Here is a 13954-nt window from a genome sequence, read left to right on the forward strand (position 1 = left end):
TAGGTTGTGAAACCAAGGCTATGACCACCAAAAGCTATGGAAATCAAAGCAAATGGAGACCAAAGCTCTGATACTACTTGTAGGACCTTGAAGTATGTCTAGAGGGGGGGGTGATTAGACTACTGGACCAATTAAAAACTTAACCTTTTCCCAATTTTAGAGTTTGGCAGATTTTAGCTATCTTAGGACAAGTCAAGCAATCATCACACAATTCAAGCAAGCATGCAAAGAGTATATGAGCAGCGGAAATTAAAGCATGCAACTTGCAAGAAAGTAAATGGAAGGGTTTGGAGGATTCAAATGCAATTGGAGACACGGATGTTTTTGGCGTGGTTCCGATAGGTGGTGCTATCGTACATCCACGTTGATGGAGACTTCCACCCACGAAGGGTAACGGTTGTGCGAGTCCACTTAGGGCTCCACCCACGAAGGGTCCACGAAGAAGCAACCATGTCTATCCCACCATGGCCGTCGCCCACGAAGGACTTGCCTCACTAGCGGTAGATCTTCACGAAGTAGGCGATCTCCATGCCCTTACAAACTCCTTGGTTCAACTCCACAATCTTGTCGGAGGCTCCCAAGTGACACCTAGCCAATCTAGGAGACACCACTCTCCAAGAAGTAACAAATGGTGCGTTGATGATGAACTCCTTGCTCTTGTGCTTCAAATGATAGTCTCCCCAACACTCAACTCTCTCTCATAGGTTTTGGATCTGGTGGAAAGAAGATTTGAGTGGAAAACAACTTGGGAAAGGCTAGAGATCAAGATTCATATGGTAGGAATGGAATATCTTGGCCTCAACACATGAGTAGGTGGTTCTCTCTCAGAAATGGTAAGTTGGAAGTGTAGGTTTAGTCTGATGGCTCTCTCCACGAATGAAGAGGAGGTGGAGGGGTATATATAGCCTCCACACAAAATCTAACCGTTACACACAATTTACCAAACTCGGTGGGACCGATTCAACAGACTCAGTCGGACCGATTTAGTAAACCTAGTGACCCTTAGTGATTTTCTGTGGGACTGACATGCAACTCGGTAAGACCGATTCGGTTAGGGTTAGGGCATAACGTAATCTCAGTAAGACCGATTACACAAACTCGGTGAGACCGATTTTGGTAATAAGCTTTCCAGAGAGTTGGTCAGGTAAATTCGGTGGGACCGCTTTGCTCTTTTAGGTGTGACCGAAATGTTACAAAAGGGAAACAGAGAGTTTACATTGCAATCTCGGTGGGACCGATCACTCACTTCGGTTAGACCGAAACGTTATGAATGGAAACAGAGAGATTACAATCCCATCTTGGTGAGACCGAGATCCCTATTGGTAGAACCGATTTGCTTAGGGTTTGTGGCAGTGGCTATGACTTTTGAAATCGGTGGCGCCGGATAGGAAGAATCGGTGTGACCGATTTTGGCTTTAGGTTTAGGTCATTTGTGGATGTGAGAAAGTAGCTGAGGGTTTTGGAGCATATCACTAAGCACATGAAGCAAGAGGCTCATTAAGCAACACCTCATCCCTCCTTGATAGTTTTGGCTTTTCCTATAGACTCAATGTGATCTTGGATCACTAAAATATAAAATGAAGAGTCTTGAGCTTTTGAGCTTGAGCCAATCCTTTGTCCTTAGTATTTTGAGGGATCCACTTTCATCATCCATGCCATGCCATTCATTGAGCTTTCCTGGAATAATAGTCTTGGCATAGCATTAGCTCAATGAGCTATATGTTGTTATGAATTACCAAAACCACCTAGGGATAGTTGCACTTTCAGCTGGGCCTTATATACCCTTGATTATTTTGCGACCCTTAGTAGTGTCATGTGCAATATCTTGCAATCATACCTTGGTCTTGTTCATGTATGGTGTCTCCATACATCTTCCAAGTTCACGTGGGCTTATATAGATCTCATTACTGTTGCTGACTATGTCGGACAGTGACAGGATTAATAACATCACCTTGTCGGGGTGCGGGATCTGACCTGGATACTTACTGCCAAGATTATTGCCTTAATGTTGTCTTTCTTCTAGACTTGTCCATTCTTGCATCACCCACTGGTTTTCCTTCACTTACATATCAAGTGAGGTTGTCGGATGCATACCGGAAATTGTTCCTTGTGTGAGGGACTTGCATGAACTCGACAGCATACTCACTGTATGAATAAATATATAATTCTGGGGATATACCTTTGTGCTGACTGATTCTTGCTTCCAACTTAACTGTTGCAGATTTGCCGCTTGGAAAACACTGCCATATGCTGACAATCCAGTGTTTATTTTCTTGTACCAGTGCTGTACTGAAGAAGACTGCACAGCTTGATAGCTTGTGCTGCGGAACACTGGATAGCTTGTGCTCAAATCTTTCTGTGGAAATCTTGCTGAGGAAAACTGGGTACCGTACCTCGTAAGCTTCACCCTTAAAGACTTACTAGGGAAGACTCGGTACCTTATGCCAGAAGCTTTTGCAGTATCCAATTGAAATGACTGAATATCTTGCACTAGAATCCATTCATACCTTTCTGATGCAGACTGGTGAATCGTGTCTTGTATGCTTTGCTGATAAATTGTTGAGAAGGACTGGACTGATTTTCTTCATGAACGGAACAGCATATATATATTCTTGTCATTCCGGCATGCTGATTACTTGTATGACAAAAATTGACTGACTGTCCTTGCTGGATTCATTGCATATTTGGACTGACTTTTGGATGTCGCATGCTTCAAATCTGACTATTGGCAGAATCAATCATTGTGTACGAACCATACCTTTGACTTGAAATGCAATGTCGGACTTGGATCCAATTTGGTTCTCCTCCTGATTTAATCATTGCTGCAATGAAGCTGTATCTCTAACGTGTACTTGTTATTGAAAGTCTAAGCAGAATATACTTGTATTCAGATCGGATGTCTGTAATACAATGTTGTGAGCTGAAAATCTCATTGCCTTGAACTGAGTTCCTTGATGTATCTATGTACTTCTCAAGGCTTCTTCTGATCTGGTGTCGGTTGATGAGCAATTTCCATAAGGGGGTAACATCAAAGATTCAAATAAAGAGGCACGAGAAAACAATCGATTGCAATAAAGCACATAGCAAAAAAGCTACAAGACTAATCCACACAGGCACACACAAGCACACATAAGCATAAACAAGCAATGATACTAGAGCAGGTGCACATTCACTACACGAAGGACTACACCCTACGTGTGAGCAAACGCTCGGGGACTGATGAAGAAGCTAAGAGAGTAGCGAGTGGAACTGCTGACTCCAAAACTCCGGATGGATGAGGCGGTGGGGTTGAAGAAGCTGGCGGAGATTGAGGCAGGGAAGCACCAAGCAATCTCCTGGCTCGGATGGCGTCTCGGACTAATTCAAAAATAAGAAGACACTCGACCATCATGTAACGGGACATGGCGAAGACAACCGGGTCCTCTTGGGGGTTGACAGACGTGAACTTGATCCGCTTAGGATTCTCGACAATGGTGGGATAGAATTGATAGGCTCGGTTCTCTTACACCATGCTCTCTTGATGACAAGAACGATGATGGCTGCCATAGCGGCAAGCTGAACGGCACGCTCGGGAGTAGCGCCATAACCACCATGGAAAATGTAGGTGCGCTTACCAATAGGGATCGGGGCTGATAGACGGACATGGGCAACATACTCCAGGATCCTTCCTCCGGTAGAAAACTGGAATACTTGATAATGGGGTGGATCCCCGTGGGGATAAATGCTACACCAAATGTTGCCAAGGAGGGTGGCAAAGCTAAGAGGTGCAGGAGTGGGACTGAAAGCAATAGGAACAACATCGGGAGCTCTGGGAAGGGCACTGAACTCATGGAAGCTGACCGCCATCTACGAAACAGTGGTTACGGGTAACTGAATAAGACTATATGCAGCAAACAAATTCAAAAACCAAATGCAGCAAACCAGGGCAACAACCAGACCCTATACTACCATTTTCTAATTTTCCAGTGGACTAGAACGCTCTATAACCAGACCTGCTCTGATACCAAGCCTGTGGCGCCCCAACTCAGAGAAACAGGAACACCCATATTCCATCCTAGAGATTGAGGTGAAGTCTTCTGGAATATGGCACTGCTTAGCATAGAACAAACCAGCTCTCTATTACAACACGGATACGAATACAAGGTTGCCGATATTACAATGAATAACACCGGCACAGCGACACTACGCGAACCACAATTGCTCTATGCAAGCAGAATAACAACTCGAGGCAGCAGAACCTCTACTAGCAGCGGAACAACTATTGGCAGCGGAACAACGAACATCGATGATGGACTCCAATCCGCAGGGACTCTGGCTGGAACGTTTATCCTATCTCGCGAATACGGGAACCGCACCAAACAAGCAAGAAATCGAGGCACGACCGGCAAACTAGCATGACACGCCAGGTCAGTACATTGAATGTACTTGCAAGCCCACAGTAACTGAAAGCATTCAAGACAAACAACAACATGGCATTAACAGGTTAAAACAATCATGAACATGATACTAGCAGAACAACATGGCATGCACAATGGAACATGATACAATTCTAACATGGCATGATCACATGAACATGATGATACTACATGTAGCAGGTTAACATAATCATGCACCAACTTACTCTGCTCGGGTTACCTCATAACCAAAACATGCATTACTTACCACCGTGGACATCACATGATCATCTCAAGATCAAATTGTTGGCATTCTGGATACGGGGGTGCCCAGACTTGCCTGCCTGCGGCCCACTACATGGCTCCATTGACGGCCTGGTACGACCCAGTTTCAGCATCAACAACCCAAGACCCTCGCGAGGGGCCAAGCCTCATGAGGAATACGGCACCAAGACCTCTAAGGGGATCAGCCTCCTCAGGCTGGCTCCCGAGGAGCGGAGACTTCTATGCAAGGTACACCTCACGAGGCTCAGCCGATGTGAGCCATGACGATCAAGGCCAGACGGGTGCCAGGTGGGCGCCAGAGGGCGCAGAGCACCAGTTTCCTTTTTGGTGAAAGGAGGCAAGCAGTAGGCGCGGAGTCCCGAGGAATCTGCCAAAGGTTTCCATTCTGGTGCAACAAGACAAAGAACACTGATAGCACATTTATGCATATAGTATTTTTAGCCTTTTTGAGTCACAAATTAAACATATGATCTCAGTAATCACTCATAAAGTATTCATTCCTACAGAAATATTCCTATTGTGATATTTTTACAACACTTATTCATTTTTTGCAGGACTGGTGCGTTTAGGCACCCAAATTTCATCGAAAATGCTTTCAACACTAAAGCGGGATCAACCTGGAGAAGAGTTCAGTTCTTGAGGGGGCAAAACCGAAAAGTACCAGAGGAGCTGGGGTCTGGCGCGACACACCAGACGTGGTGTCTGATCCTACACGCGACTGAACCACCAAGAAGAGGAGTGGGGGTCCAAGGAAAAATAACCCGGGGGCCGACTGCTCTCGCTCTCCACGCTGCTCACCTACCACCAGATCGAACCAAAGGAACACCAGATCGGAGGGGGAGAAAAAGGGGATCGAGGGAAGCAAGAAGGAGAACTAGATCAAATCCAAGACTCCTTTCTTCCTCTCCACGCTGCTCACCCACGATTGGATCGAAGGAGGGAAGAGAAGGGATCAAGGGGAACGAGAGGAACCAGGAGAGCGAGGGTTTCGGGAGGCTGGCGGCCTGGCTTATCCACCGCGAGGCCTCTCCGCCCTGACCGACGCCCGTGCTGCTCTTCTCCGCCCTACCCCGACGACCGCTGCTGCTCTTGCTCCAACCTCGACGACCGCTGCCGCTTCTGCTCCAACACCGATGACCGCGCTGCTCTGCTTCAACTCCGTCGCCCGTTGCTGCTGTTGTTCTGCTATAGATCGTCTCCAATGTGCCCCTGCTGTTCTTCTTCGCCGCAACATCTACAACTTCGAATTGAATATCACCAAGACCATAGGCTATGAACTTCTCTCTTCTCTTGTTCCTATTCTCTGAGTATATGCACCGTTGGGTCTGAAATTTACTCTGTTACCTGTGCACCTTTGCTGAAACCTCATGTATCCTTGCTGAATTGTTGTGATCCTTGGCTGGATATTAAGTTAGTAGTTATTCTCCTGTGAGCTGTTGTCACTTTAATTGGTTGCATGAGTTGCGTGTGATATCTGAACCATCTTCCATGTGCTAGTGTTACTTGTCTGTTTGCTTACAAGAAAATCACTAAAAAGAGAAGGTCCTATTTCTGAACCCTTTTACCCTTGCTACATATTATTTTGTTTTACCTTGTTCCAGTAGCTGCTTGTTGTCACTTCGGTTGGATTCATCTGTTCAGTTGTTCTGAATGCTTCAAATGTGTGCTCCGAAGTTCTAGATCCCTGTGGAGAGCACGACATCCGTAGTTCGGGGTGTAAAAACCCCGCTATATTACAAACGATCATTTTGGCGCCGTTGCCGGGGATCTAAATTTCATTAGCACATTAGTAGAAGCAGATCGGGATTTATTTTAGGTCGATTACGTCGTATTGCTAGCAACTAACCATTTCCTAACATTGTCTGCAGTTTTGAGAAAACTAGCGTGTGTCAATTTCAGGAACTTTACAGGAAATTGTCTTATGCTTCAACCTGAACATTCACTAGAGCCATTTGATCCATAAATTGAAAGGACTTTATTGAGAAGAATAAGAGAGAATCAAACACGGTTTCAAGTTGCTGAAACTTTGCAAGATCAAGAAGAAGAAAAGATGCCTGATCCAGTAGCTCTGCTCAGGGACTTGTGGATCCCAAGAGATCATGGGATATCAGGAGAAATGGTGCAACCAATTATTTAGGCGAACAATTTTGAATTGAAGCCTACTCTGATTAACATGGTACAATAGTCCAGATTTGGTGGAACAGCTTTAGAAGACCCACATGAGCATATAAGGACTTTCTTGGGGTATTGTAACACCCTCAAGCAAAATGGAGTTTCACCGAGGGCTATCAGATTATCACTATTTCCATTTTCCTTGAGAGATGGAGCAAGAGTATGGCTTCACTCATTGCCTGAACATCTGAAGGATACTTGGGAGACTTTATTGCAGACATTTCTTGAGAGATACTTTCCACCAACAAAAGCTGCTGAATACAGGGACAAGTTAACAAGGTTCACTCAATATGATGGAGAGAGTTTGTATGACGCATGGCAAAGATTCAACTCTTTAATCAGAATGTGTCCTTATCATGGTTTAGAAAGATGGCTGGTGTTACAAACCTTTTACAAAGGACTGTCTACTCAGACTAGAGCTTTTGTCGATTCTGCTGTTGGAGGAGGAATCATGAACAAAACCCTTGATGAAGCATTTGCATTGATTGAAAGTATGGCGTCTCATCATTTCCAATGGTCAAGTGAAAGAGCAATAGCACCACCACATCTTGGTGTGTACAATGTGTCTGCAAATGATAGCATGGCGGCTCAGATTGACATCTTAAACAAGAAGATGGATAGTATCATGTCAAATTGCATCGGTACATCTGTAGCTTCAGTAAGTGTGCCTCAAATGTGCGATGTATGTGGCCAAGCAGGTCATCCTTCAACAGAATGTACCTTCTATTCAGCAATTGGATCATCGGTTTCAGAAGTAAGTTATGCCCAAAGTCAAGGTCCATTCTCAAACAGCTACAATCCTTCATGGAGGAATCATCCAAACTTGTCGTACAAGAACAATCAGTCATATGCAAGTGGATCGACAATACAAGGAAATCGACCACCAAATCATCCAAGTCAATTTCAAGTGCCGAGGCAGAATGAACAAAAAAATGTTCAGTCAAATGGAATGGAGGAAATCATGAAAATGCAGTTGGAATTGATGAGCAAGATGACAAATGAAGTTAATGGCTTAAAGGATAATGTTAAGATGCTTGTGAGCAAAATGGATAGTATGGTGGGAGAAAATGAAGCAAGGCTGCCTGCGCAACCAATTCCAAACCCGAAAGCTCACTATGGGGCAATATCTTCAGTTGATGCAGTGACTACAAGGAGTGGAGTTATGTCAGGACCATTACTACCTACTCCGAAGACATATGTCCCTCCTGCTATGAGGCCAAGTTCATCCGGAACTCCACCTTTAACATCATCGGAGAAACTAAAGGAGAAAGAAGTTGATAACCGAATTGAAACTGAAGTCGAATTTCCTGGTTTTCAAACAAGAGCTGAGCCTTTGCTAGAGGAAGCAATAACAACCAACAACATTCCTTTTCCTGAGCGGTTCAACAAATCCAAAGATGACAAGCAATTTGCCAAATTCTTGGAAACTATGAAGGGAGTTCAGATTACCATTCCTATTCTTGAAGCTGTCCTGCATGTTCCAATGTATGCCAAATATTTCAAGGAATTGCTAACAAAGAAAAGAAGCATGTCTGAGCCAGAAGTAGTGACTTTATCAAAGGAATGCAGTGCGATAATTCAGAATTCCATGCCTGAAAAATTGGATGATCCAGGAAGCTTTTGTGTTCCATGTGTGATTGGAAACAAAACTTATAGTGCTCTGTGTGATTTGGGCTCAAGTGTTAGTGTGTTACCACATTCAGTTAGCAAAAGGATGATCTTGGGAGAATTAAATCCAACAGCCATAACTCTTCAGTTAGCTGACAGAACATATAGGAAACCTGTTGGAATTCTTGAGGATGTTCCAATCAAAGTTGGGAAGTTTGCTTATCCGGTTGACTTTGTAGTGCTAGATATGGAGGACAAAAGTGAGGCTGTGATCCTTGGAAGACCATTTTTGGCCACAGCTGGTGCACTTATTGATGTCCAAGAAGCTAAATTGAGCCTGAGGTTTGGAAATGAAAAGGTGGAGTTTGACATGAAGCATGCAACACATGTTCCGCAAGAAGAAAAGCACTGCTACAAAATTGATACACTACAGAAATGTGTGGAAGAAGGCTATGAAGAGAGGTATTGAAGTAATTGTTGTGAAGTAGTTGAGGAGGACAATAGTGAAATAAGATATGAAGAAATCAGACCTGTTAGCATATTGGAAAGCAGTACAAGGCCACTAGATAAGATGCAACCAAGGCAAATAGAAATGAAACAACTTCCGGAAAGTTTGAAATATGCATTCTTAGATAATGACAATCAGTAGCCAATTATCGTGAATAGGGAGTTGACGGAAAGGCAAATAAAAGTGCTTCAAGCAGTTTTGCAAAAGTACAAGGATGTTATTGGATATTCAATTGAAGATATGAAAGGGATAAATCCTGCTGTCTGCTCTCATAGGATTTACTTGAAAGAAAGCAGTGTACCAATTAGAGAAAGTCAAAGAAGATTAAATCCCCATTTGCAAGAGGTTGTTAAAAAGGAGATTCTTAAATTGCTCTCTGCCGATATCATAATACCCAATTTCGGACATCGAGTGGGTGTGTCCCATTCACATGGTGCCCAAGAAAGGAGGAATAGCTGTCATTGAAAATGAACAAGGGCAAACGATTCCTAGTAGGACTATCACAGGGTGGGGAATGGTCAATGATTTCAGAAAGTTAAATGAAGTGACGAGGAAGGACCATTTTCATTTACCTTTCATTGACCAAATGCTGGAAAGGCATGCTAGGCATGAATATTTCTGCTGCTTAGATGGGTATTCAGGATTCTTGCAAATCCCAATTCATCCGGATGATCAAGATAAAACAACTTTCACTTGCCCATACGGAACATTTGCTTACAAAAGACTAGCCTATGGACTTTGTAATGCACCCCCAACATTTCAAAGGTTTATGCTCTCTATATTCTATGATATGATAGGAATCAAAGTGGAGGTGTTCATAGATGATATTACAGTCGTTGGGAAAAGTTATGAGGATTGCTTGAATAATTTGGCAGCAGTTCTTCAGAGGTGTTCAGAACACAATCTAGTCTTAAACTGGGAGAAGTGTCAGTTTCTTGTGAAGGAAGGAATTATTTTGGGACATTTGGTATCTGAAAGAGGAATTGAGGTTGATCAAGCAAAAGTTGAAGTAATACCAAAACTTCCACCACCTGTAAATGTGAAGGGAGTAAGGAGCTTTTTGGGACATGCTGGGTTCTATAGAAGATTCATAAAGGATTTCTCCAAGATAGCCAAACCCCTCACTAATCTCCTAAACAATGATGTTAAGTTCAACTTTGATGCAGAATGTGAAAAATCCTTCAACTTGCTCAAGGAAGCATTGGTCACTGCTCCAGTAGTGCAACCCCCTGACTGGGAATTACCATTTGAGATAATGTGTGACACAAGTGACTTTGCTGTGGGTGAAGTACTGGGACAAAGAAAATGAAAGATTTGCATGTAATATACTATGCTAGCAAAAATCTTCATGGTGCTCAAGCTAATTACACAACCACATAAAAGGAGTTGTTGGCAGTAGTGTATGCCTTTGACAAATTCAGGCAATATCTTGTAGGGTCTCATTGTGTAGTTTACACAGACCACGCTGCAATTAGATATCTACTCAGCAAGAAAGAAGCCAAGCCAAGGTTAATTAGATGGATACTCTTGCTTCAAGAATTTGATGTGGAAATCAAGGATAAGAAAGGAGCTGAAAATGTTGTGGCAGATCACTTGTCGAGGTTGCAAAACAATGCAGTAGACTCCTTACCTATCAATGATGTTTTACCAGGGAGCAATCTTATGCAAGTGACTAGTATACAAAATTATACACCATGGTATGCATATATAGTTAATTATCTGGTCTGTAACAAAGTCCCTACAGATTTTGGGTATCAAAAGAAGAAGAAATTCTTATCAGATATGAAGCACTTCTTTTGGGATGAACCTTACTTATTCAAACATTGTGCTGATGGCATTGTTCGAAGATGCTTGCCGAAGGTGAAGCTAAAAGTGTGATCTATCATTGCCATTCATCCCCTTATGGAGGTCATGCAAGTACTAGGAAGACTCAAGCGAAAATTTTGCAAGCGGGATTTTACTGGCCAACTTTATTCAAGGATGTACATTCCTATATTGAAGCTTTTGATCCTTGTCAGAGAACTGGAAAGATTTGAAAAAGGCAAGAGATGCCTCAAAAAGGAATTCTTGAAGTAGAGCTCTTTCATGTATGGGGAATTGATTATGTTGGACCCTTGCCATCATCAAAAGGGTACAAAATACATATTGGTGGCAGTGGACTATGTGTCAAAATGGGTTGAGGCTGTACCAACCGTCAATGCTGATTCCAAGTCAGTTTGCAATTTGTTCAAGCAAGTGATCTTTCCAAGATTTGGTGTGCCACGGATTGTTATCAGTGATGGAGGAACACATTTCATCAACTCCCAACTACAATCTCTCTTAGCAAAATATGGAGTTCATAATCACAGAATTACAACTCCATATCACCCGCAAGCAAATGGACAAGTGGAGTTGTCTAATAGAGAAATAAAGGCCATTCTCGAGAAGGTAGTATCAAAGTCAAGGTCTGACTGGGTACTGAAATTACCAGACACACTATGGGCATATAGGACAGCCTATAAAACACCAATAGGAATGTCACCATTCAGGTTAATATATGGAAAAGCATGCCATCTACCCATTGAACTTGAACACAAAGCTCAGTGGGCACTAAGGAAACTCAATATGGACCTTGATGCAGCAGGAAAATACAGAAAACTTCAACTCTGTGAAATGGAAGAACTGAGAGCTGACTCTTATGAGAGTGCAAGAATATACAAAGAAAAGACCAAGATCTGGCATGACAAGCATATATTGAGGAAAGAATTTCATCTTGGACAGTTGGTATTGGTCTATGATACTAGGTTTCATTTATTTCTTGGTAAATTCAAGTCAAGATGGTATGGCCCTTGCAAGGTGAAGAAGATTCTGCAAAATGGTGCTATTCAAGTGCAAAGTACTTCTGGAGGTCTCTTCCTTGTAAATGGTCAAAGACTGAAGCCCTACATCCCTGGAGATCCACTTCTTATTTCTGAAGATGAGAATGCAAGCGAAGATCAAGACCCAGAGGAGGAAATTCAAGAAGGTGAGGGGACCCAAGAGGTGTCAATCCCTGCAGGACCCTGACCTCACTGACAAGACATGGTCGAGCTAAAGACCTAAAACAAGCGCTTTTCAGGAGGCAACCTAAATCTTTAATAAGTTATTTTCCTTATTTAGTTTTCATAGATTTTTTCTTGTGTTTATGTCTTTCTTTTTCAACAAATAAAGGCGAGGGGAGCACAAACAGGGAACACAAACAGAGAAGAGTGGAGAGAAGAAAGTAGGAGAGAAGAGTATACAAATACCAGGTGATTCTGTTCCACCTGAAGCAACCTTTAGAAAATTTAGTACGAGAACTGGCATTTAATTGCATTGAAACTCTTTTTTGCATTGTGACACCTTACTCTTCACTGCAAAGTAGGATTCACTCCAAGAAGATTGTTGATTCTCTTAATACTAAAACTATGCAGCTGTATTCTTCTTATGGTAATTTGTGATAATGAATACTTTATACCTCCATATAAATGTTCAATGGGAATGCCTTGAGTCTAAGTGAAACCTACTAATGAATTGAAGTGTTGTGTCTGACTGTCCCAAGTTAAGCTAAGTAACTGGTGGCACTTAAGTAGTAGCTATGATCTCTGGATCTGTAGTCTGTGAAAAATAGTGCCACTAGCTATGGATTCCTCTTTCAATTATTCCTATTTTACTTAAGCTAAGTAATTTTCAAATAACTAAATAAAATAATTATAATAATTTAAGTCCGATCGACCTACAGTAGCATGTCATGTTCTCGGGATCGGTGGCTTGTGAAATCTGGTAGATTGGACTGTAAAAACAAATTATATAAAAAATGCTATTATTGTCGAACCAGGTGTATACCATGTTATCGGGATCGGTGGTATGTTCCTTTGGGGAGATAATAACAAAAAATATATACTAATAATTTGTCGAACCAGGTGTATACCATGTTCTCGAGATCGGTGATATGTTCCTTTGGGGAGATAATAAAAAAATATACTAATAATTTGGTCGAGCCAGGTGTATACCATGTTCTCGGGATCGGTGGTATGTTCCTTTGGTGAGACTGATATAATTTCATCACTTGTGCTTTAATTTCAATAAGTAACTTGTTTTTCTAATTGATTTTGGGGTCCCAGCTTATCTCAGGGCTGAAGACAGAGCCAGCTCTTGATTATTAGGATGCACTTTGACTCAAGGCCATTGACACGGAACATTTACAGTGTGTTATAAATTATTGCTTATCACAATTTAGCTTCAGTAGAGTACACTTGCTTAGTTCAGTATTGTCGGAATTACTATCTATCGGAAAGTGCATCTTTACTAGGCAGTGTGAGTTGTGTCACCATCATTTTTTTCCTTTGCTTGAGGACAAGCAAAAAATTGAGTGTGGGGGAAATAAATTGATAGCACATTTATACATATAGTACTTTTAGCCTTTTTGAGTCACAAATTAAACATATGATCTCAGTAATCACTCATAAAGTATTCATTCCTACAGAAATATTCCTATTGTGATATTTTTACAACACTTATTCATTTTTTGCAGGACTGGTGCGTTTAGGTACCCAAATTTCGTCGAAAATGCTTTCAACACTAAAGCGGGGATCAACTTGGAGAAGAGTTCAGTTCTCAAGGGGGCAACACCGAAAAGTACCAGAGGAGCTGGGGTCTGGCGCGACACACCAGACGTGGTGTCTGATCCTACGCGCGACTGAACCACCAAGAAGAGGAGTGGGGGTTGAAGGAAAAATAACCAGGGGGCTGACTGCTCTCGCTCTCCATGCTGCTCACCTACCACCAGATCGAACCAGAGGAACACCAGATTGGAGGGGGAGAAAAAGGGGATCGAGGGAAGCGAGAAGGAGAACTAGATCGAATCCAAGACTCCTTTCTTCCTCTCCACGCTACTCACCCACGATTGGATCGAAGGAGGGAAGAGAAGGGATCAAGGGGAACGAGAGGAACCAGGAGAGCGAGGGTTTCGGGAGGCTGGCGGCCTGGC

General features: G+C 42.6%; 1 non-coding gene and 1 pseudogene across 1 annotated transcript; one reads left to right on the forward strand and one right to left on the reverse strand.

Annotated features, from left to right (window-relative positions):
* Positions 1–3642: 3642 nt before the first annotated feature.
* On the forward strand, positions 3643–13667 carry LOC123139184 (uncharacterized; annotated as a pseudogene).
* On the reverse strand, positions 7108–7214 carry LOC123140290 (small nucleolar RNA R71). Its single transcript, XR_006469918.1, has one exon. It is a non-coding gene; the product is annotated as a small nucleolar RNA R71 (small nucleolar RNA).
* Positions 13668–13954: the final 287 nt, after the last annotated feature.

The sequence above is a fragment of the Triticum aestivum genome, chromosome 6B (assembly GCF_018294505.1).
Source record: "Triticum aestivum cultivar Chinese Spring chromosome 6B, IWGSC CS RefSeq v2.1, whole genome shotgun sequence".
Classification (NCBI taxonomy): domain Eukaryota; kingdom Viridiplantae; phylum Streptophyta; class Magnoliopsida; order Poales; family Poaceae; genus Triticum; species Triticum aestivum.